At 42.8% G+C, this 26,681-nt stretch overlaps 1 long non-coding RNA gene across 1 annotated transcript; it reads left to right on the forward strand.

Moving 5' to 3' along the window:
* Positions 1 to 20,675: 20,675 nt before the first annotated feature.
* Positions 20,676 to 20,990, forward strand: LOC134221636 (uncharacterized). The gene is made up of 3 exons (XR_009982373.1): positions 20,676 to 20,730; positions 20,790 to 20,877; positions 20,925 to 20,990. It is a non-coding gene; the product is annotated as an uncharacterized LOC134221636 (long non-coding RNA).
* The last annotated feature ends 5,691 nt before the right edge of the window (positions 20,991 to 26,681 follow it).

Genomic DNA, 26,681 nt, shown 5'->3' on the forward strand with positions numbered 1-26,681 from the left:
GTGTTTAAATAGTTGTATCAGTTTATAACGGCGACATTCCAAAGTTATTTCGAAATGATCAGTAAAAACTTATCACAACATTCACAACATAGTCAGTACAGCTTCAACGTTCTCTGGCATATAATTTTGCTCCCAGGAGTGCAGCACAGAGCTCGAGCCGAGGTAAGCTAACGCGCTTGAGTGGTGCAACCCGTGATTTGGCTGCTATGAGCTCGATTTTGATTTGCTTCGCCTTATCGATAGAGCGCGCATAGATGCAGGTGCCTTATCCAATTTCCGATGCATCGGTGAATACATGGAACTGTATAGAGACAAAATCCGGCAAAAAGATGAAGCGAGGTACCTTATAGTCGTTCAGAATCGGCAACTGTGCCACAAAATCCATCCATTTGCTTGCGATTTCCTCCGGAACTGGATCGTCCCATTCAACAGCGGTTAGCCAAAGATGTTGCATTCGGATTTTTGCCAAAGCGATGACCGGTGAAACCAGTCCAAGCGGGTCGTACAGCTTGGCAATCGTAGAAAATATTTTGCGTTTTGTCCAAATACACTCTTTCGTCGATAGTTCAACCTCGATGCACAGATGATCTGGTTTTGTTTCCCATCCGATACCAAGCGTTTTTATTCTCTGATCTTCTCCAAAGTGTAGAGTTGTTTCACCGACAAGAGCCTCGTTAGGAACATTTTTCAAGACATCCGAATTATTTGAAGACCATTTCCAAAGCTCTAGACCTCCTTCTTCCAACAAATGTTGTACTTCCTTTTGAAGCAGTATTGCCTTTTCCACCGTGGTTGCACCCGACAGGAAGTCATCCATATAAAAATCTTCTTCCACGGAGCTGGCTGCATGCTCGTATTTTTCACCCAAATCCAAAACCAGTTGCTTCAGTACCCGGGTAGCGAGAAACGACGATGGAGACAATCCGTAAGTGACAGTTTGTAGCTCGTAAACTGCTATTGGATCCAAAGGATCGAATCACCAAAGAATTCGTTGGAGCGGTTTATCGTCATCATGGATCAGAATTTGACGGTGCATTTTTGCAACGTCCGCCACCAGGGCAACGGCATGTTTCCGGAATCGAATCATTATTTCAAGTAGTTCGTCTTGAATAGTTGGCTCTGTAAGTAGAGCTTCATTGAGCGAATAGTTCGTGGAAGTTTTCGCTGATTCGTCGAAGACCACACGCATTTTCGTCGTTGAGCTTGTTTCCTTAAATACAGGATGGTGTGGAAGATAGCAGACAATTTTGCCTTCATCCAAGCTTGAGTCATCCGCCACTCCAATGCACTTCATGTGACCCAGCTCAATGTACTCCATCATGAAGTCACTGTACTGCGATCGCAGATCACAGTTTAGTTTCAATCGTCTTTCAGTGTGATGAAATCTTCGGAGAGCCATCTGTTTCGATTCACCAATCATGCTGTTGAAATTCATGTGCTTAGGGTACCGCACAATATACCTGCCAGTGTCATCACGAGAGACTGTGTTAACGAAATGTGTCTCACAATCTTCCTCTTCCTGTGAGCGTGGTGTTTTAACCGTAAATTCTTCCACTGCCCAAAACCATTCGATTGCCTTGTCCAAAGATTCCACCTTCGCAATATGGCAACTAACCCGCGACTGCCCTTCCATACATGTAACCTCGCCAGCTGCTACTCATCCAAATACCGTATTGACAAATACTGGGAGCGTATTGTCGAATTTACGAGTTTGCAACCGGCCACCATCGCTTATATAGAAATCATAGAAGTACTGGGTACCTAAGACCAAATCGATCAGACCAGAAACGTTAAAACCAGGATCAGCCAAAACCATATCAGCCGGAGGTTTCCATTCTCGCATCGGAATCGAGTATGATGGCTGATCGTCAGTGAGCTGCTCTAACACCAGAAATTCCATTGAAGTTGAGAAATTCTCTGTGGTAAAATTACAGTGCGGCCCTTTGTTATGATTTCTCGCTTAACTTTTCAAAAGGACCTAAGTAACATTTTTTTCATGATTTAATTTGAATACTGCAATCAATAGCTTTCATGTTGTTATGTAGATTGCGCTATTCAAATTAATTCATGAAAAAAATGTTACTTAGGTCCTTTTGAAAAGTTAAGCGAGATTTGATCGTTTCATATTCATATACGGAGTGAATTGAATACAAATATCCATTTTATTACCCTCAGCAGTGTGAAATAATCAACTCACTTTTAGGGGGATCGATCATCTGATCACGTACTTAATACCACGTTCCCCCACAATATTATCTGGGTAAGACTAATGAAAAAAAATCAGAAAACCCATTACCACAGACAAATAGACGTAACAGCTTGAACATTTTTCTGAAAAATCCATCGCTCAACTCCTCTACCACCATCTTGCGAGCATGTTACACGAAACAATGTTTCGTATGACATCGTCACCAGAAGGCGCTGGAGTGAAATGTCAAACCGGAAGGATAACGACACTAGCGCCTCTAGTTGTGAATTACGTAATCAATCAAATTCAAATTGATCGTTGAAATCATGGTCGATGATATTTTCTCTAGTGTTACGTCTGTTTGTCTGTGCCATTACCATCGATTATAAACCATCTTCTTATAAACTGGATATGTGACATAACTGGCTTTGGTTCAGTTCCAAATTTGAGCTGGTTATTGCCCCGTTTACATATTCGCTAGCGGACAATGCACTATCCGACAATACTAGAGTTATATTAGCTCAATGTAAACAGCAATTGTCTTTGTTAAAAAGCGTTTACATAGTGCTAATTTCGTGCTAGTATTGTCGGATAGTGCATTGTCTGCTAGAACTAACGAATATATTCGTTATATATATGTAAACGGGCCATTAGGCGAAACAGTTGAAAATCAATGGTCAACTGTGATGCAGCTGTGATGGAAAGAAGAACAAAGGTCAAAACAAGAAAAATGAAGCAGTGTCTTTGTAAGTCTCCGTCTCAGTGTAAATCTATTCGCAAAATAGACAGATTGTCGTTTTTATATTGCTTCCATAAGTGCTCATTGTTGAACAAAAAGAAACACAATAATTTGCGTTTGTTTTTAACTCTTATTGATACATGTTATAAATTCTACGTGCAGTAGTAGCCCCATGTAAAAATAATTATTTTCGTTAAAAATAACTAAGTTCAACAAACGCAGAGTGAACCTTGCTTTCTAACAATAACAAAACCGTAGCATCTCTCTAGTAGTTGTTTCACCCTAACCTAATTATCACTCATCTTCCTCAGTGTGACAAGGAGTAATCTTAGTGCTTTATCTAAGTTGTAATTAGTGAATAGTTCATACATTCTCATGTCTCAGATTCTCATACAGTGGGTATGTACCTAATTACATACAAAATTGTGCCAATCGCTAATGCAATTTGCTCATTAGACAATAACCGATCGGCTACCGCTACCTGAGATCAAGTCCAGGATCGTCCCCGTCGGCAGGCGGGCTACTGTAATCGTCGATAGACTAAATTTTAAACATCCCGTTATGCAAGTTCTCTGCCCCCTAAACTGCATCTGTTGTCGATGGGTGTGAATTTAGTGTCTCACATGATTTTTGATAGACTGTGACTAGATCCACACTCATTAACAAAAGTTGCTAAGCATCATCCAGCATCTGGAACCAGACGGCAGCAGTACCTTGCTTTTCCGCGTGGCGTGTTTCTATTTTGTTCGCTCTTTTGTGTTATTCTTTTGCTTGCCTCAAGACTTTCTTATTTGCATTTTCAAGTGTGCGAGAGATCTACGATTTTTTTCGCGGGCGCGATCCAAGCGGAACACAATTCCATTGTTGTTGTAATTACTGTTATGATAATGCTGGCGTACCTTTTATTCAATAGCAGAGCTTATCAACAGATACCTATTAACGATTTGAATATTTTTTCCACATTGTTCGGTTTTCTTTTTCAATGAAACAAAATAAAAATCACTCTTTCCCTCTTAACCGTTTACGTTGTTCTCACTTCTTGAGATTTGAATTTCCAATGGATAGTTTCATGAAAATTTCCATTCGAGAGGACGTTGATGATACTCAAATAATGTGTAGGTATGAAGTTGCAGCAGGTGTTATGCGTATTGCTGTTGTGATAGGTTGAATGCTTCCGTCTGACCTCAGCGAGGATCTAATCCACGAGGCAAATTAAGTGCAATGCACTTAAGGGCAAGGTTGGAAGTGTCAGCTCTCCTCGTAATTTGAAGGGCACGTTCTAGGTGATGCGTTCATCCAGCGAACTGTGAATGCAACTTGCAGTATGCATTTGGAAATTTTTAGGATTATCTACGCCCAACGAATCTCCCAACTACGAGTTGATCAATTTATTGACATTTATTGATAATTTTCATTTGAAGCATTTCTTAAAAGCAAGATCCCCTTTTGTTCTGTCCTACTACTGACTGCATAATGACATCGAAGTTACTTCAAGATCATGCATCGAGCAACTATAACTACACATTCGACTATACCAATATATTCCATCGATTCATCATCAATTAAGACCGATGTCAAAACAATCATGTTCCATTTACGACCATCCGAACTCGACGGAGGATGTCTGTATTGCTGTGTGCATAGTTCCGTAAAGTGGAAGAGGAAACTATCACTAATTTACCAATTGTCGGAGAATAGTTACGATTGTGTTTTCTGTTTTATATTGGATAGTCGATTCCCAATCTTTTGGATGAAGTATGCTTCATCGTAGAAATTTTCTGGATTTAGTATTTTACAGTAGCTGATTTCTATTCTTATAGTTTTGAAGGAACCTATCCAGCCAAAAGAAAACCGCCGACTCCTTTTTACTAGTCTCGTTAACATTCATAATCCTAATATTTCAGCTTCGGGGCCGATGCAGAAATCGTGACTTCATGGGTGAAACAAAGCACCATTCAAATGCCATCCCCAATGGTTATGCATTTTTTGTTCCCATAGTTCAGGGAACTTAAGGAGCAGTGAAATAGTGGAAGAAAACTTGTGAACGTGTGCCGAGTGGATGCGCTCCGGCTTTAAAGTGTAAGAAGAAAAAACTCGATTTTCGTCGGCGTGCATGTATCTGGTGCACGGTTTTCCAGTTGTAATATCGCTTCGTGACTAGATTACATGCTCGTCTAGGAAGTTGAGATCCGGCTACATCAGTGAACGTGAACAAGGAATTGCAGTGAATAAATAGTGAGTGAACCGGAAGTGAATGTTTGTAGGGGAACTGTTCCGTTTTCCATCTCACTGAACATATATTCATCTCATCGCGGATCAAAGGAATACGACACCAATTTCGTCGCTTCTTGTTGCTGACATGCGTGCTCACTGCTGAAAAAATCACAAAAATAAGAAACAAATCAAATTCCTTTTCATTGCTTTGCGGTAAGACGCGCGGCTATAAAGCAAGACCATGCTGAGAGTGGCTGAGTTCGACGCCCGGCGCCACTAGACAATTTTCGGTTTGGAAATTGTCTCGACTTCCCTATGGGCATGAAAGTATCAATGTGTATTAGCCTCATGATATGCGAATGCAAAAATGGTGACTTGGCTTAGAAACCTGTCTCATTTGGAGAATTAAACTTAAAAGTGACAGTTCGAAAATTAAATAATTACCCCGTTATAAGAATGGCTGGTGCTACCCAGCAATTCCAATAGGACATCGATGGAAAATGATTCGATATCTGTCAAAAGTAATCTTGCTCTGCGAGCAGGGTTATTCGATAATTATTGAAATGTCACTTTTAAGTTTAATTTCAGTTTAATTATCCAGTTGAGACAGAGCCTTAATGGAACACTAAGCTGCGAGGCGGCTCTGTCCCAGTGTGGGGATGTAATGCCAACCCTATGTGTTTAAACCACCCCCCTGAAATAAGATGTAGTTCTTGAAGCCGTCTACCGAGTGGGTGGCGCTAGTGTTGCCTTTCCTATTTTAAGCTCCGTGCATACCGCCGTGAGAGCATCGGCGATTGGGGCTTTGTTGTTGCATGAAGAAGAAGAAGAAGCAGAAAGATGATAATCAAAAATATTCGCACGAGAAAACATACGAAGAAATTTTTGAAACTCTTCTTTAAAATTCTAGAGGCAATTGAACTAAAAACGGTAAGCAGTACGGGGTTAGACTTGTTTTCTACTGCACAATAGACACAATATTTCAATTTCAATTTTTATTCTGTGATATCATTCTTAATACACAGTATAAGAAAAGTCCAACCTCGTACTGTTTACCGTTTTAAATTAAAATCCAGAGAAGAGTTCCAAAAACATCCTCGTATGTTTTCCCGTGCGAAAATTTTTAAATATCATCTTTCTGCTTCTTCTTCTTCTTCATGCAACATCAAAGCGCCAATTAATCACGTCGAAAATCACGCAACAATGCAATACATCTCGTTGAATATAATTTAACAATGCAGCACATGCCACTTACGCATCCGACTGTTCTGACTTCGTGTGTTTTTTGCTTAAGGTCACTCCTGACGGAATCCAATTTTCAAAATACTCGCGTTTTCAAGGGCACACCATTCGATACGGAAGCAACGCACAACTGTCATTTTTATTTTTTCTCGCATGCTGCGACGCAGCAAAGCTGAAAAAATATAAATGACAGTTGTGCGTTGCTTCCGTATCGAATGGTGTGCCCTTGAAAACGCGAGCACTTTGAAAATTGGATTCCGTCAGGAGTGACCTTAACCGGCAATGTTTACATCCAGCACCATGTTGCAGCACAGGCTAGTTGTTCGTGGATGACAGCCGTTTAATGGGTGTGGTTTAAACATCAATTTACTTTCCAAGTGGGGCGATATTAATTCCAGGGTTGTTACGACTACGCGGATTTACATAACGATTTTAGGGTTTCGCGCGGATTTAGATTTAGGTGAAAATTTAATAAATAAAATGCTACATCAAAGGACGTTTATTTGAAAATTAGTTTTTAGTCTTGATGGACTTTATTTTTATTGGCAAATGTTGTTGAGAACAAAACTTACGTTTGAAGACTATTAACATTATTTTTCGTCCAAGCCCTTATTGAATGGCATAAATTATACTCTTAAGCATTCTGTAAAAAAATGTTATGAGGAGAGGGACAACACTTGTTGCCATTTTCAATCCATTCTGAAACATCACATCATCCAAATTAAAAATCTCTTAACAATGCTATAATCGACAGTAAAAAGCGTTTTTAGCTTAAAAAATAATTCTAGCATGAATATATTGATATTTATGATAAACATTATCAGATGGATGTAATCCCGAATACTGATTATGATTTCGATAGCTGATAAAATTCATCAGTGAGTGCATGCTCGCGTTTGCCTGCACACATGTGAGAGCTGTTGTGTAAATGCGATGGCACAGATGGAGTTAGTGGAATAAATTGCCACGAATTTTGAAGAATTGTATATGAGAAGGCACGTCGGTTTGTCGGTGATTTCATGCCACAATACACGGTTCGAGGCCGCATCTCTCCATCCTCGAATACGCCCCACGCTCGCCAAGTCGTTTTGCATCTGGTCTGCCCATCTCGTTCGCTGCGCTCCATGCCGTTTCGTACCTGCCGGATCGGAAGCGAACACCATCTTTGCAGGGTTGCTGTCCGGAATTCTTGCAACATGTTCTGCCCATCGTACCCTTCCGGCTTTATCTACCTTCTGGCTACTGGGTTCGCCGAAGAGTTGGGCGAGCTCGTGGTTCATTCTTCGCCGCCAAACACCGTCTTCTTGCACACCGCCAAAGATGGTCTCAAGCACCCGTCTCTCGAATACTTCGAGTGCTTGTAAGTCCTTCTCGAGCATTGTCCATGTTTCATGTCCGTAGAGCACAACCGGTCTTATTAGCGTCTTGTACATGACACATTCGGTGCAGTGGCGAATCTTTTTTGACAGCAGTTTCGTAGTAGGCCGTAGTATGCCCGACTTCCACAGATGATGCGCCTTCGTATTTCCCGACTAACATTGTTATCAGCCGTTAGCAAGGATCCGAGGTAGACGAATTCCTCGACCAACTCGAAGGTATCCCCGTCTATCGTAACACTGCTTCCCAGGCGGGCCCTGTCGCGCTCGGTTCCGCCCAAGCATGTACTTTGTCTTTGACGCATTCACCACCAGTCCAACTTTTGTTGCTTCACGTTTCAGGCGGGTGTACAGTTCTGCCACCTTTGCAAATGTTCGGTCGACAATGTCCATGTCATCCACGAAACAAATAAATTGACTGGATCTATTAAAAATCAAAATCAAGTCCATCACCGAGTCTTAGTCCCCGGCGTGATTCGAACGAACTGGAGTGTTCGCCCGAAATCTTCACACAGTTTTGCACACCATCCACCGTTGCTTTGATCAGTTTGGTAAGCTTCCCAGGGAAGCTGTTCTCGTCCATAATTTTCCATAGCTCTACGCGGTATATACTGTCGTATGCCGCCTTGAAATCAACGAACAGATGGTGCGTTGGGACCTGGTATTCACGGCATTTTTGAAGGATTTTACGTACAGTATAGATCTGGTCCGTTGTCGAGCGGCCGTCAACGAAGCCGGCTTGATAACTTCCCACGATCACTTTGTAGGCGGCATTAAGGATGATGATCGCTCGAACGTTCTCACACTCCAGCTTGTCGCCTTTCTTGTAGATGGGGCGTATAACCCCTTCCTTTAACTCCTCCGGTAGCTGTTCAGTTTCCCAGATTCTGACTATGAGTTTGTACAGGCAAGTGGCTAGCTTGGGCCCATCTTGATGAGCTCAGCTCCGATACCATCCTTATCAGCTGCTGTATTGGTCTTTATCTGTTGGATGGCATCCTTAACTTCCCTCAAGGAGGGGGCTGGTTGGCTTCCATTGTCCGCTGAACTGACGTAGTCATCTCCTCCGCTGTCTTGACTTTTACTGCCTGTACTCTCAGCGCCATTCAAATGTTCCTTGTAGTGCTGCTTCCACCTTTCGATCAGCACACGTTCGTCCGTCAAGATGCTCCCAGCCTTATCTCTGTACATCTCGGTTCGCGGCACGAAGTCTTTGCGGGATGCGTTGGGCTTCTGATAGAACTTTCGTGTTTCTTGAGAACGGCACAGCTGATCCATTTCCTCGCACTCCGCTTCTTCCAGGCGGCGTTTCTTCTCCTGAAAAAGACGGGTCTGTTGTCTCCGCTGCCGTCTATAACGTTCTACGTTCTGCCAGGTACCTTGCTGCAGCGCGACCGCCCGCGCTGCGTCCTTCTCCTTCAGAATCTGTCTGCACTCTTCGTCGAACCAATCGTTCCGTCGGCTTCGTCCCACATACCCGACGTTGTTCTCCACTGCGTCGTTAATGGCTGCTTTAACTGTATTCCAGCAGTCCTCAAGAGGGGCCCCATCGAGCTCACCCTCTTCCGGCAACGCTGCCTCGAGATGCTGCGCGTATGCAGTGGCGACATCAGGTTGCTTCAGTCGTACCGCGGCGGTCGTCGGTAGCGAACATTGTTGATGACGGAACATTGACGGATGACGGTCAGAGACGATGTAAGCGCCACGGTATGTCCTGACGTCGACAATGTCAGATCTTCTTCAATTAAATATTCTGTACACGTGTTTGAATTGAATCAAAATTTAAAAGAGGCACAATCCGGGATATCTACGATTCGTTAAACTTTGATGTTGAGCTCTTCCCTTAGAGCATTTCATAATATGTGAACGAGACCCAATATCGCCAGTCTCTTGACTCCAGGCTATAATTTGGCAAGTATAACTCATTCGGTGGTCTTCAGTTAGCCTTGCGAGCAAAGGCGTAGGATTTCCCATCAGAAGATGGCGAGTTCGATTCTCGCTCCAGTCTAGGATGTTTTTGGGTAGGAAACATTCTCGACATCCTGGGCATAGTCTATCCATTTTGCTTGCCTCACAAGATACATACTCATGCAATGGCGGGCATATAAAAGCCTTCAATTAATAACTGACGAAATGCTAATAGAACACTAAGTTGAAAAGCAGGCCAAGTTCGAGTTGGAATGTAGAGCCATTGAAGAAGAAGAATTTTCATGGAAACATTCGTTCAGAAATGTCCTTCAAAAGATTATATGAGTGGCATTACTGTTCTCCCCTACTAGTCTACGTCGGTTGACAAAATAAACAAATAAATATTACTTCTGGAGGATATAGCATATAGCATAGCATATGTGATTGTACAAATCGTGGGTGGCTATACAATGCTCAATTCAAGCTCCATCCGGAATAAGGGCGAATGTCGCAAGAGAAGACTCTCCGTCGACCCCTCCTCCCTTAAACAAAAGTGACAAGCAGCAGATCTCTCTGTGGTTTATCACTTCAGTTCAGAACGAAAGAAAACAATGCGAACTTGCATTCTGAAGTGATAAACTGCAAAGAAACTCCCTGCCTGTCACTTTCATTCAAATGAGGGAAGTCGACGAAGAACCCTCTCCCGCGACACCCGCCCCCCTACCAGACAGAGCTTGAATTGAGCAATCTACTGTATATTGTCGCAAATTGGTACTTGGGATTAGTACCTTTTCCTATACAGTAGCAGTTGTATACCTGGCCACGTCCTTACAATCACGGAAGGAAGGGAAGGAATGTCAGTTCAACATCTACTAGTGAAGATGCAGGGAACCCATACTACCTTCATAGATGTCTCGGAAAGGAAAATTTGTGTTAGTGGGAAAGGTGAACAATAGGGAGCTCTTTTCGACAATATAGAGCGTTTGTCAATAACAGTATATGCTGTAAAAGTAATTAAATATATTCATCAATTTACTTACGAACCGTCCTAAGGGAAAAACAAAACAAAACACAAAATTTCGGCAAATCGCGCGATCGTTCTGCCGTCCGAAACAAGAGCCAACACGCACTGAACTAATTAACTTTATTACCGGCCGCGCAATGCAAAACACAAAATTTCGGCAAATCCGGCGATGGTTCTGGCGGCCGAAACAAGAGCCAACACGCACTGGACTAATTAACTTTATTACCGGCCGCACAATGCAAAACACAAAATTTCGGCAAATCGCGCGATCGTTCTGTCGTCCGAAACAAGAGCCAACACGCACTGAACTAATTAACTTTATAACCGGCGGCGCAATGCAAAACACAAAATTTCGGCAAATCGCGCGATCGTTCTACCGTCTGAAACAAAAGCCAACACGCACTGAACTAATTAACTTTATTACCGGCCGCGCAATGCAAAACACAAAACTTCGGCAAATCGCGCGATCGTTCTGCCGTCCGAAACAAGAGCCAACACGCACTGAACTAATTAACTTTATTACCGGCCGCGCAATGCAAAACACAAAACTTCGGCAAATCGCGCGATCGTTCTGCCGTCCGAAACAAGAGCCAACACGCACTGAACTAATTAACTTTATTACCGGCCGCGCAATGCAAAACACAAAATTTCGGCAAATCGCGCGATCGTTCTGCCGTCCGAAACAAGAGCCAACACGCACTGAACTCATAAATATTACTTCTGGGGGATATATCCCAAAAAGGACTCGCTTCACGGTGCTTCTTTTGGATGTTCTGTTTAACTTCTGAGCCCTTTGGGTCCATAGTGTTCGTGCCAGTAAGCACACAAAAGCTTATCCCTTACCCCTATTTTTCGTTTGTGCCATTCAGCACCACATCGTTTTGCCTTTCTCGTACAACAAAGTTGAACCGAAAGGCTATCATTTCACTCGAACTTTTTATAGAAGGCCCGGAAACCCATAGTGTTATATACCAATCAACTCTGCTCATTAAACTGAGCACATGTCTGTCTGTGCACAAGAGCTAAGAAAAACTTTTCATATAGTAATCCTTAACCGATTTTCTCGCAACAAGATGCATTCGAAAAGTGGTAAAGCCTTGTTGATTAAGCCTATTAAATTTGAAAACGATCGACCGTTGCGTTTAAAATTTATTGAGAAAGTGGTACGCAGAACTGTAATAGCGCCATATATGGTTGGTATCTTGGCTAAATGCGAGAAAGACAGTATGACTACTCGGTGAATTAAGTTGGGTTTTTTCAGCCATTAGCTCTCAACGTACTCGCTAGCTATTCAGATAGTCCCCGACGTCAGAACTCAGAAGTTCTCCCATACTTGACGACGAGTGCCGAGGTCGATTCAAACATTCCGGGTGAAGATAGCGTCCGGTTCAATAGTGCCCCGACGCCCCTAAGCCGGTGCATTCGTGCGCCACGGTTTACTAGCCTTCACTACTCCGATAACCGATTTTCGATGGCTTTGAGCCGTTTAGCTCCTGCCTCGGTCGCGATTGTGAACGACTCGGATAGTCCCGGACGGCGACTTTACCCTACTCCAAAGAGATGTTTCCCGAAACCGGGAGCTCCTTCGAAATCGGCTGTGGTGCCACGTTCTGCGGCCTTGCGCTCATCTCAGCTCAGATGCTCAGATGACATCTGTATCTTCCGCGCGGTGTACTCATGGTCCGCAATCCACGATTGCGGCCTGCTGCTGCTCTGTGCACCTACCTTGTAAGATGTCGGCTATTCTGGTCGTCACTCTTGCGACCGCACTCCACTGTTCTACGTTCTGGTACATTCTTCTGACGATGTTATCGGTGGTAGTATCCATTCCGTTCATTAAGTTCCGAGTTCATTAAGTTCCTCTGGAGGTAAACTCGGACGAGTTTTTGAAGAAAAGTCCGAAAGTATTTCTGGGGAAATTTCGGGAGGAATCGTATAAGGAATTCCTGGTGGAACCCGAAGTGGATCCTCCAAAGAAATTTCGACGGAATTCCTGGAGGAACTACCGGACGAATTCCTGAAGGTACTTCCGGAGGAATTCTTGGAGGAACTTCTGCAGGAATTCCTGGAGGTACTACCGGAGGAATTCCTGGAGGAACTTGCGGAGGAATACCTGGAGGAACTTCCGTAGGAATTTCTGGAGGAATTTCTGGAAGAATTTTTGGAGGATCTTCCGAAGGAACTACCAAAAGAAGCCCTGGAGGAAATTCCGAAGGATTTTGTGGAGGCACTTTCGAAGGAGTTGCTGGAGAAACCTCCCAATGAATTCCTGGAGGAACTTTCTGTAGAATATCTGGAAGACGTTTTTTAATTAGTGTTTTTTTTTATCACAATTAAGTACAACAAAACGGAGTTTCCAGAGAACTTTTTAGAGGATTTTCCGGAGGAATTCCTAGACAAACTTCTTGAGGAATTCCTGAAGGGACTTCCGAAGAAATTTCTGTAAAATCTTCATGGAGGAACTTCCGAAGGAATTCGTGGAGTTCTTTCCGAAGGAACATCGATTTCAGCACAAACTTCCGAATAAATTTCTGGTGAACTTTTTGAAGAAACTTTCGAACGGATTTCTGGTAGATCTTCTGGAGGAATTTGTGATGGAGCTTCCTTATCGGAATTATGTGCAACACTACTGAGCCTCCGGAGGAATTCCTGGAAGAACTTCTGGACGGTTCAAGACTTTAAATTATGGTATTCCTACCGTTCTGATATATTTAAAGCAGTCAATCAATCAACTAGAATTTAATTCAAAGTTAGTTTTAATAATTGAAATTAAATCGTTTCTAGAAATAATTATATGTTCAACTCACAGCAAGTTTCCAAAACAGCACTCAAAATCCATAAATTAAGAAAAACAAAGTAAGGATTACTACACACAGTCACATACGCACACAAACATACATACACGGGAAGACAGGTTCGTACGGGTCCACAATAGAAAAAATAAGGTATTTTTGTCCAAAATTATGAATCCTGCATAAATGGTGGTATTTCACATAAAAACATAGAAAGAACAAGAAAAAACAAACATAGAAAACAAGAAATATATTTTTTTCTGTGGCTTCAATAGGGTATGGGACCAATTTTCGGCATAGTATCGATTTTTATCATATTCTACAAAACCAACGGAATTTGATCACTTTTTGACTTGAAATAGGCCTGTTAGAATCTCAAAATGTAATGCAAATTGTGTTCTTCGTAAAATTCAATTAAAGTGGCATTATTGAAGTGTATCGCGAACTTCCCATTATTATTGAGTAATTTTAATGAATTGAAAAAATGTTTACCAAAAAAATTTGGGCTTATTCTATGAGTGGAGTGACATGAGATTGCTCGAATGACGTGAGAAGAGTCGTATAGCCCCATTTGAATAACATGGTCACCTCACGTGAGAATTGCTAAAATCGACTCACCTCACGTCACTCGACTCGTAGAATAAGCCCAACAGATTAATACCCCTAGCGGTAATGTTGCCCCTTCCTAAAAAAATCTAAAAAATAAAAACTGTCCTGATTATAAAAATATAGGGTATAAGCTGGGTATTCATCACATTTTACACGCCCAAATCGATAATTGCCCTTTTGGTAGTTTTGGCATGGGGCTGCCCTATTGTGGGGTAGACTGATTCGATTGGTATATAGAGGTATATAGCACTATGGGTCTCCGAGCCCTCTATAAAAAGTTCGATATTATAATAATTTAGTTTAGTTTTTTTCTTTTTTGTTCCATCTACATCAACTCGCTTGAAGAGACGTTTTCCAATATAATTTATAATAGTAAATCTCGTGCTTAGTTTCATAGGGGCGTAACTGTATAGATCGATTTCTCTTCGTCGATGTTTTCTTTTTATTATTGTACCGAATTGCGCTAGTTTGTCGATGATTTAATGGTTTGGTGTGATAAAGGATGATTGTATCTTGCAATACAATCAATAATCACTATTGTAGCTTTTGAAACAATTGTGTTATTAACAAAATATTAAATTGATTAAGAGAAATCGATCAATACAGTTACGCCCCTATGAAACTAAGCGCGAGAAATGATCGTAACGATTGATGATGATCAAAGTTACCCCAAATAGTCTATGTATTATAGAACAATAAAAAAACTCGACAAAAGAAATACTGACCTTTCCCGTCAAAAATTTTCACCAACTACCAGGAGAGCTGTGTAAACACGGTGGTGAGGCACTGGCTAGAGCGCTGCACTGGGTGATTACCAAGGTTTGGGAGGATGAGGTTCTGCCGCAGGAGTGGATGGAAGGTGTCGTGTGTCCCATCTACAAAAAGGGCGATAAGCTGGATTGTAGCAACTACTGCGCAATCACATTGCTGAACGCCGCCTACAAGGTACTCTCCCAAATGTTATGCCGCCGACTAACACCAATTGCAAGAGAGTTTGTGGGGCAGTACCAGGCAGGCATTTATGGGTGAACGCTCTACCACAGACCAGGTGTTCGCCATACGTCAGGTATTGCAGGAATGCCGCGAATACAACGTGTCCACACATCATCTATTTGTCGACTTCAAAGCCGCATATGATACAATCGATCGGGACTAGCTATGGCAGCTAATGCACGAAAACGGATTTCCGGATAAACTGATACGGTTGATCAAGGCGACGATGGATCGGGTGATGTGCGTAGTTCGAGTTTCAGGGGCATTCTCGAGTCCCTTCGAAACGCGTCGAGGGTTACGGCAAGGTGATGGTCTTTCGTGTCTGCTATTCAACATCGCTTTGGGCAGGGATTGACACGAGTGGTACGATTTTCACGAAGTCCGTCCAGTTATTTGGTTTCGCCGACGACATTGATATCGTGACACGTAACTTGGAGGAAGCCTACAGCAGACTGAAAAGCGAAGCTAAACGGATCGGACTAGTCATCCTCCGCAAGACGCTCCGATCGAATAGAGTTCGCCGCCGTACCAAACTGACAATCTACAAAAATCTCATTAGACCGGTAGTCCTCTACGGACACCAGACCTGGACGATGCTCGTGGAGGACCAACGCGCACTGGGAGTTTTCGAAAGGAAAGTGTTGCGTATCATCTATGGACCGAGATGAATGGAGAAGAATTTTATGTGCAGCACAGGCCACTCCGGCCTTAGTCTGATGAATAATAATAAACAGCAGCGCGCAAAAATCATGATCCCATTACTTGTCGGTGGGGGCTGCTTTCTCACTTGTGCCTATCAGATTGCGATAAACATGTTTTCAAGACTTATCATGATTGTGGCATTTATCACTCTAGTTTATCGTTGTTCTTTATCAATTGAGAGTAAATCTGCAATATTTGCTGAACCCACAGATCTGTTATCTGATTGGTTCTTACAATCTTACCTCAAAAATCGCTTCATCTGCTTTCTCATTACTATAAAACCGACTCCATGCTCTCATTTTTTGCTATCGCTACTGTGATAGAAGTTATTTTGAATGTAAAGTTTGCCGTGGGCTCGACGGCTTTCAATTCCCGATTACTGGGTCTAGGTCACCTTCTTCTTCAATGACCTTACATTTCTTTTGGAACTTTTCCTGCTTTCCTACTTAGCGTTCATCGAACAGCTGCGGCCACGTTCACTTCAACCTTCTGCAGTTCACGATCAAGAAGGCTTTCTCGCCCCGATGTTTGAAGTCTGGTCTGTTTAAAGGATAACGTTCTCTTTTTCTTCTTTTACTTTTTTGTGGTGACTGAAGCGCTGTTTAAGCAGTACCTCCTGTTAAACAGCCGCTCGACGAGTACCGTCTCACCCTTGCTGATGTCAGAAGGACAAAACAGTCCAGGCTTCACTACCAGCTAAGTACTTAACTCTTAGCTGGCGGTCTTTTGACATCGGTAACCTCAAGAAGTTATATTTCAACGTTGCGGCTGTTACGTTTTCTTCATATGCTAGATGGTATCTCATATTAATTAATGTAATGCTTCCCAATATGATCCTGGTTGACATGGTCATGTTTGAAGGCCGCTGCAACTGTCTTAACCATTCTGACTGCCGTTTCAAGCATTTTATGCAAGGGTTGATACTTTTTCCATAGGTTATACGTGAGCTCGGCATGTAGGACACAATTAAACAATAATGATTTTTTTTTTAATTTGCTCTGCTATTTTATATATGTATTAACGTATTCACTTTTCTTTACTTCACAGACTCTATTTGAAGAAGGACATCAATGGTTTTCTACGTGTAAATCTGTGTTATTTTGATAAATATATCATTGATTTCTTGAATGTAGTCAATTTATTAATCCGAACATATTCTTACATACTTACCCTTTTTCAACGTCACTTGATATAAAGTATCTTTTTAGGAAATGTCACAAACATTATTGCCAGCGACCTCAGTTTCATTTAATTTATGTAGCTTCCATCTGAACCAGTGGCGTAGCCAGAAAATTAGTCTGGAGGGGGGGGCTTGGCTGGTTTCTGTTTCGAAAAAAATAATTTCTTCTAAAAATTTTGTCTCTGGGGGGGGGGGGGGGTGTTTATGTCCAAAACCACCCCCGTGGCTACGCTACTGATCTGAACAGATACCGCTGAATAAACAATTTGATGCCACAATACACGGTTTGAGGCCATATATCTCCAACCTTGATTGCGCCTTTTTTTAATAGGGAGAATGCATTTACGCACGACCCAGCACACGTGCGTAGTATTTGCCAAACTACCACAAGGAAGTGTACTGGAGTGTCGGACTCGACCAGTGAAGGTATTACCGACTAAGCTCCCTTCCCAGACAACCAGAATGCATGCATAATGAAATTGTTTTTTTGTTATGCGATGCCTATGCGCACAAATTTCATCGCATACTCGTCGCGAAAACGCTTTTTGCGTACAAAAGTGGAGGCGATATATGTGTATTTCTTATCCGACGTTGCACGGTACTTTCTGCGATATGCACGATTTTTATGCGAGTTTGTTCGTTATACATTACGATGTAGTATGTGATAACAAACTCTGTTTGACAGATAATCCGATTTCATTTGAGTTTGTTTGCAGGAATATGCGATGTCAACATATGAAGCTGGCATAAACTCGCAAAATAGCCTACTGTGCGGGAAAATTTGTAAATAAACTGATGAGCTTCGCACCACAATGCGATTTTGATGAAATTTGGATCGGTAAACGATTTTAATCGTATATTCTTATGCGATGTGTGGTTGTCTGGGTTGGGCTCCGCCCATCACTTCCCCCAGGAACTGCCTCCCAGCATTACTTCTGGGGGATGGGCAGTACTTAATGTACTCGCTCATTTACGCTCACACAGGCATTCATCCCGTATGAGGCTTACTTGGGTGCTCTCTTAAACACATGCTCTCTGACGCACCATGTGAGTCTAACTTGGGTGCTCACCCTGCCACCTGATTCACGCTCTAGCAAACCAATTTGAGACTTATTTGGGTACTCACTAAAAGTGTCACTATAGCACATCCTGTCACTCTTGAAGATCGGCTGGTCGGTAGGCCCAGTGAGCAAATTCCAGCCGCTTTCAGTGGACAGGTGCTTAGAGTTGGGGCACAATTCCTACGACTGTAAGGGCCCAGACCGTAGCAACCTGTGGCGTCGTTGTGGTGAGGAAGGGCACAAGACGCAGGAATGCGATAGGGCAACAAAATGCCTCATCTGTACCAGCAAAAAGCAAGCCTTCAAGCACGTTATGGGTACACCTTCGTGTCCCATCAGAGAGACAAACAAGAAGAAGCCGTGCAAGTAACACAGTTGAATCTTAACCACTGTGTAACTGCCCAGCAGCTACTGTGGCAGTCGGTCTCGGAGTCGAGAACCAATGTCGCTCTCCTGTCCGACCCGTACAACGTCCCTGGCGATAACGGCAATTGGGTGGCGGACGGGTCTAGGATGGCGGCTATTTGCACGACGGGGCGGTACCCGATCCAAGAGGTACAACGGTTGATTTCCATCGCGTATAACGTAAAATCTTGCGTCACGATGCGATTGACAATTTTTCTCGAGAATTCGAATAGTAGAGTAAAACATTCCTATGACCTCCAACGACTTGGCATCCATCCCGTACCCGCGAAACTTTTGATCGACTTTTTTGGTAGCATTCCGTATTACAACATTCTGCGACTTCAATCAGTTCCAGGTAGATCCATCTATCATATTTTTGCGACTCCCAGAATTGACATTCTGGAATGCTGATACTCCTGAAGGCCCCGGTGTTACCATTTGGCTAGCTTGATAATTTACTGATTGATGAGATGAAACAATCTTAAACGCGTCATCTAGAGACAATTGGTCCTTCTGGAGAAGCTTGTCTTCCAAATCCGGAGGAGCCATTAATATAATTTTGTCTATAACACATATATCACGGCTCCCTTGATGCGTTTTACCGAAATCACACTTATTTGCTTGCTCACGAGCTCGCAGCATGAACTTCTCAAGATTTTCCCCGGCTTCAGGTTTGAGCGTCCAGAATATATTTCGCTCCATTGATGCTTCGGAGCAAAATACTCATCAAGCTTGCATAATGCAACTTTGTATGGGCTAACATCATCAGATTCATCAACGTCAGCATACGGAAGCAATAAGAATTTCAATTTGGTTTGATCTTTCTCTCCACTAGCGGCAACTACGTACTCGAAATTACGCTTCCAGCGGATCCACTGGCCTCGAATTTCATTCTGAGCCAGTGCTTTAAAGGCAAACTGTTGGATTTCCCATTTACCCATCCCAAATATTTACAACTTTACATGTATTTTTTTATTTCCAATAACGGCATTTAAGCCCCACTGTAAAAGTACTCTTGCTTTTACTACCATATGCTAATTAATCAATAATTTGAACTATCGGCATTGAAGCCTAATTTTTCGGCATTTAAGCCAACGGAATTGAATCCATCTTCATCGGCATCTAAGCCACTAATCAACATAAATCCATCAATTCATTTTCTTCGGCATTTAAGCCATATACATTTACTACGGCATTTAAGCCTTTTGCTTAGACACTTTTAATAGTGGAACTCAAATATCATCGTATTTTCAAACTACATACCTGTTACTTGGTTTGTGACGGATCAATAACAAAATCGCCTTCGTGATAAGCTTTATTTCCTTCAAGCTTCTTAAAACGCCGATCACTTCTTTAATACAAACTAAAACAAACATTTCAAACATAAAGTGTTAGCAAAAATAATATGAATCCAATATTTCACAAATCACGCAAATGTCTTCGAATCGAATAATTTTCTCACCTTGTGAATTTCAGGTTCAAAGTACCGTCCTCGTCGCCAATGTTAAACCCTCAATATTCGGAGTATTCGGATGATTTGCAGAAACAATTTATACGTGTAATTTACGTCGCCCAAACTGTTATTGTTATCCACACAATATCCACATACAATATAAACATAATCACACACTCAAAAGCTACACACAACATTAACATATTTCTCGCACTCCCAGTCTGACAGATGGTACAGGGGTGTTGCATGGCAGGAGATATTTACATCACACAGGGATGCCACAGCACCCATATAGAGATCATCTAGCAATTTGCTTTAAGATCAACTATGGGGTGCAACATCGGAGGTCCGGGGATCCCTGTCAGGTCTGTGGATGGAGAACCAATCACTTCGAAAGCTGGGACTGGAAGCCAACACTGAAGGTCTAAGCGGGGATGCGTTGGTAGCTGTCCTACCACGCGCGTGCGACGCCACCATGCCCTGCCGAGAAATGGCAGACGCCCGGTATACTGTGTAACCAGTGGTTCCAAATTGAACTTGCAGCTTCCGCCGCAAGGTATATTTTGGTCACTTGCAAAACCACCGTGTACTCCGACACCCGGTAACTCACGTTACAGCGGTTTGAGCGTGGGAAAAAGATGAGAGCCCACCCTAGTTCTCTCACTTGCCAGTAGATGGAACCGGAAGTGTTGCCAAAATGAGTGGTAGCTTCGGCAATGATCGTTACCCTCGTCGTAATTTCTCGATCTGCTGAGCTCAGCTATTAGCCAAGGGAGATTATTCGGTCCGTGACTACAAGCGGGAGTAGTAGTGCGCGCCGTGTTTTTCCCAATATTTCATAAAAGTTAGTGAAGTTTAAAGTCACATGTGGTGTATAAATTAAGTTGTGCTTGTTCTTTTCAGGAAAGAGAAAAACTAAAGTCATTAGCTAAAAGGCTTAGTTAATATTAGTAGCAAATAGTGGTGGCACGAAATTAGTACGGAATAGATTGTGAGTACGGTGATCTTTGTTAGAAAAATCCTACGTCAAAAGTGTAGTAAAACTATTGTTCGGTTTTTTTCTTATTGTTGATAGAGATAGGAGTGTTTAAGCAGAACAAAAACCCAGTGTATTTGAATTATATACACTCAACAAAAAGGTAATTAGTCTTTAGACAATCGAATATTTAATAGGAGAGCCAAGAAAGTAACGTCACATGGGGTCTAATCACGTGGGCAGGTCCTAGTGGGCCTTTTCTGCTCTTCTATTCCTTGGCGTATACAGGTGGTGATTTGGCATTCCCCAGGGCGAAAGTTGGACCGATTCCCTAACCAGCGCACGCAAATTCCCGCCGCATACGATAGTTCCGGACCGAATTGGGGTCATTCCAACATCGCCGGCGTTCCGATCGAGCCACGGGTATAGGTTCCGCCATTGTGAAACGGGCCGGACCGCACCTTTGTTCCGAGCCGTCGGCCATTGCTTTCGCCAAGCGTTTACCGTCGTCGAACCCCGCCAGCTCGCCGAAGTCAGTCCGGAAACAGTCAGCGTACACCACAAGCCAGGGTGCTTCGTCCAAGATCAAGCCGGGGACCGTCGCCAACGCCACAAGCCAGCTCGTACCACCAGGAAGTCAATTCGGGAATCGTCGCCGAACACGGCCAGCCAGCTCGTTCCGTCAAAATTCGAGCTTGCCCGCCGCCGACGAAGAAGTCCCGCTCGTACCGTCCGAAATCGAGCCTAAACCGTCACCGAACATCGGAATTTCGCCCACCGTCAAGCCCTAGCGCCTCTGCCAAGCCGAAGCCTCCTCGTACCGTCCAACATCGAGTCGAACCCGTCACCGAGCATCGGAATTTCGCTCACCGTCAAGCCCTAGCGCCTCTGCCAAGCCGAAGCCTCCTCGTACCGTCCAACATCGAGTCGAACCCGTCGCCGAACATCGGAATTTCGTCCCACTTCAAGCCCGCGCGCCTCCACCAAGCTGGAAGCTTCTTGCGCCATCCGAACCTGGGCCTGAATAGTTGTTATCCGGTGCACCAGAAGCCGAGAAGCGTTGCAGCCGTCATCCCACCTGCTAGCGGCCAACCCTGTCGATCACGGAGGGATAAGGTGTCGGTATCCCGTGAGTCGGTCGTTACGCTCAAATGCCGCACAGAGAATTGGTGCCCCTATCGAAGACATCGCTACTGTCAACGGAGCCCCATCGACGAGGTCCATCGGCCGTCGCCAGCTAGAGCCCCAAAGGCCAAACCGCAAGTACCCCAAGCATGTTGTGACGTCACTGATTAGAAACGCCCAGGTCGGGGCAATAAATAGTATGTCAAATTATATACCGTTGAGTAGCGCTTTTCCTTAAGAGCAAGCATTCCCTTGGTTAGTACACCACAGTTTTCCACTCTTATCGACCTCTTTCCGGACTCAAAGGAGTCACCAAGCCTCACCCGTTGTGGTCTGAGCGAATTCTCTCCAGGACAGCTTTTGAGCTCTCTTTTCTACGACGTTGTTTGTCAATATTTCCACTTTGTTCCATTGATTGGCAAGTGTCGCGAAACACACAGAGGTGTGTATGCTCCTGCTGAAGGTGAGTTTCTTTGGTGAGTGGTAGGTATTACGGTCAGAAGAGTAATTGACCCTGTAATTGTCTCGTTTCCTAGCTCCGGTAGCTAGCGGGTAACAACTGGTGGAGTGCCAGGATTGCGGCCCTTCAATCAACCTGCTTCGAGGCTAGACGAAGGATGCAACGTGCCCGCACCGAGGATGAAAGAGCGGACTGCCGTGAAGTGTTTCGAGCTGCGAAACTGGCCTTTAACAAGGCCATCAAGAGCAGTAAGAGAGCGTGTTTCGACAACCTATGCGAAGGAGCCAACGCGAATCTGTGGGGTGACGCCTACAGGATAGTGATGGCCAAGACCAAAGGGAGCGGTCCCCGGATAGGTTGGCGAGGATTATCGAGGTACTCTTCGCGTCCCGAGTGACAAGTCCCTGGCCACCTGCACCACAAGGCAATATGGGTGCGGCCGAAATGGTGGATCCGGTGACAAACGAACAAAGCTCCAGGGCCTGATGGAGCTCCGAACAGCACTCTCAAGGCAGCAATCATAGCGAACCTGAACATGTTCAGGCTGCCTTGATGCCTTGATGAGTGTAGATTCACCGAAAGATGGAAAAGGCAGAAATTAGGCCAGGAAACCGTCGGGCGACCCACCGGTGTATAGACAAATCTGTCTTATAGACACGACGGGCAAGCTGCTAGAGAGGATCATCCTCAACAGGCTGACCTCGTACTCAGAGAGTACGGACGGCCTAACGAGCAATCAGCTTGGGTAAGTCCACGTTGGACGCTATTAACTTGGTGGTAAAACCCACCGAGACCGATCTAGCAGAAAAGGCGAGGTATTCGAAACTGTGCGTTAGTGACACTTGATGTGAAGCACGCATTCAACAGCGAAAGCTGGGATGCCATCGCGCTCTCGTTACACCGGCTTAGCCTGCCGGTGGGCCTGTACCGGATTTTAGAAAGCTATTTCCAGAACCGTGTACTATTATACGAGACCGACCTATTACCGCAGGAGTTCCGCAAGGTTCAATACTGGGCCCTGTATTATAGAACCTTATGTATGACGGGGTTCTGAAGCTAAAGATCGTCGGCTTCGCCGATAACGCAACCTTGGAGGTCAAGGGGGAGTCAATTCCCGAGGTAGAACTGACCGCAGCACACGCGATCAGCACGGTGGCGGATTGGATGAGCGCTAGAGGCCTGGAGCTCGCTCAACATAAGACGGAGGTGGTTATCGTCAACAACCGCAAGTCGGTTCAACATGCAGTGATTCACGTGGGTGAAGTCGCGATCGCATCAAAGCGGATTTTGAAGCTCCTTGGGATCTTAATAGACGACAAGCTGACCTTCGCCACCCATGTCGACGGGCTTCGACTGCTGTTGCGGTATTATCGATAATGATGTCCAACAGTTCCAAGGTGTGTGCTATTCATAGGTACGGCGATCCGTCCTGGGCTAGAGCTCGGGGGTAATCAGTTACCTGCGGAAGCTGGAAAGCACGTACCGCTTGATGTGTCTCAGAGTGATATCTGCCTACCGCACGATATCACACGATGCAGCCTTCGTGATTGCGAGCATGATGCCAGTCGGGCTGGTCATCCGGGAAAACGAGGAGTGTTTCAAGCTACGTGCCACCAGAGGAGCCCGCGAACGCATCAGGGTGACTTCGGTTGCCAGATGGCAGCGCGGGTGGTTACTCTCTAAAATTTTATGCCGCCGACTAACACCAATTGGGTCCTAAAATGAAGAATCGAAATTCGATTTTCTTTCAGGGAACGATGAAGCTAATCATCCTGAACGCGTTAGTTTTTCTTCCGACTCAAAAGTCGAAAGGAACATTGTTTAAATTAGTTCATTCGTTCTGATATGTTGCCTTTTCTGCAACAGACGTTGGTGAGCTCAAAACATGTTTTAAAAAGTTTTAAACACAAAAATATCATTTTTACTGACTCAGACTATTATCAGAATTTATATTATATCGGTTCATGTATGCTTGACCGATACACTATCGATCGTTTGCAGCCATAAACGATGAAGGGGTTTGGGGCCCAATTGCTAAACCAAAACCTTTAACGGCTATCATGAATTTAATAAAGGGGCCGTCCAGAAACCACGTGGTCATATATGGGGGGGGGGTTGGAAAATGACCACGATAACCCACATGGGGTGGGGGGAGATTGTTGCTCTCGAACCACGTGGTTTTTTTACACGAAAAACTTTTGGTGAATAACAATAGCGGTGTAAAATATACAAATCATTAAAATTTAATGATTTAATCATTAAACGCAAAGCGCATCTTAGGGCCGATGCCCACGTAGCGTCTTTTTAACTCAGCGTTAAAAAGACGTAGACGTGCATCGAGAAAAACCGGTCACGCAACGCCGATGCATATCTGCGTTATTTGACCATTTTAGCCTTAGATCCTATTACCACAAAAAAATGAACGAAAAAACAGGTTGCGATTCAGTCTCAATCTCCACAAAAAAAAATTTGGGAAAGAAAAATTAAAAAATATATTTTTTAAATTCTGCCGGAGATGGTTTTTGGCATCACGCCGCCGACACTTTTGCATCAGCGGACTGCAGCTACAATTTTAAAAACTGTTCATGTTTTTACAATAATCCAAGAAAAATCTTCAAAAGAATTTCTTGTGGATATTCAGGAAAAATCCAGTAAAGAAATTTCTTGTAAAAACTTTGACCTTACTTCATACAATCCTGATAAAGTGCTAGCATTTAGAATGTTTTTTGAACAATTCTCTCTGGAAAATTTTGCCTGGAAATTTTGCTACAAATTAGTCATGAAAAAAACAAAACATCTCCAGTGTAAATTCCGAAAAAATTTCATGTGAATTCTGTCTGAAAATTCAAAACAGTCTCGTGGGAAATACATATAATTTTCGGTGGAAAAAATGTTCATATTTTCATATATTTTTACATTCCAATGAATTTCTTCGACAAGTTCTTCAAAATCTTCACCAGAAATTCTTTTCATTTCCAAGATAAGTTTTTCGAACATTTTAGGAGTGCACTTCAAAATGTTCAGTATCCAGTTAGCCTTACGAGCAAAGGCGTAGGATTGCCAATCCGGAGATGACGAGTTCGATTCTCGTTCCTGTCTAGGATGTTTTCAGGTGGGAAACATTGTCGACACCCTAGGTATAATGTATCAATCGTACTTGCTACATAAGATATATAATCGTGCAATGGCTGGCATTTAAAACTTTCAATTTATAACTGAGGAAATGCTGATAGAATAAACTAAGTTGAAAAGCAGACCAACTTCCAGTTGGAAGAAGAAGAAGTCTTCTAAATTTTTCAAGAAAAAATCTTCTGAATTTTCATTAGAAATTAAATAGCCAATGTCACATGAAGCACTTTGATATTACCGTTGATTTTTTGTTTTTGGATTTTTTTTTCAAATTTGGAATTTTGAAATGAAAATTTGTATGCTCTTTGTGAATTCTATCATTTTTTTTAAATTTTCCAAGTATTTTTTTCGTATCTAGTATCAAGTATCTTCAAAAAATACTTTGGATTTTCAAAGAATAAATCTCTAGAATTCTCAAGGTTCATATTTTTTTAAAATTTGCACCATAAATTCTTCCAAAATTTCATGGGAAATTCATTCTTCTTCGGAAATTCATTTTGATTTCTTTGTAGGTTCAGCTAAACATTGCTTTTAATCTTTACCATGCAAAGAAGCACAAGAAATGATTTAGAAATTTTAAGGAATTTTCACATCAGAAAATCTTTAAAATTTTGATTTTATTTTCTAAGGAATTCCGATTGAAATTGCTTCTAAAGTACAACCTTCACCTTTCTCATTTTTTCCGTTATTTCCACTTGTAAAAACATCGGAATATCCTCGGGAAATTCATTATTGGTGTTTCAGATGAACTTTTTTCGATTTTCTACTGGAAAATTTTAGGAATTTCCATCGGAAATATTTTGGCATATTCCGAATAATTTATTTTGGAAATTAAAAAAACTGCTGAAAATTTCTAAGAATTTAATTTGAAAAACGAAAAAAAATTCAAATGGAAATTTAGAAGAATTTCCTTTGAAGATTCATTAAAGTTGCCCAGGATTTGAAAAATTTTTTTTAGAGATTCTGTAAAAAAAAGTAAGCTGTATTTTTTTCTAATTTATACTGGAAATTCTTCGGAATTTGATGATTATTGGAATTTTCATCATAAATATGCATTTCGGATCCTTCTACGGATTGTTCTAGTTCTTCAAAATTTCTACCGAAC

Source organism: Armigeres subalbatus, chromosome 1 (assembly GCF_024139115.2).
Source record: "Armigeres subalbatus isolate Guangzhou_Male chromosome 1, GZ_Asu_2, whole genome shotgun sequence".
Taxonomy (NCBI): Eukaryota; Metazoa; Arthropoda; class Insecta; order Diptera; family Culicidae; genus Armigeres; species Armigeres subalbatus.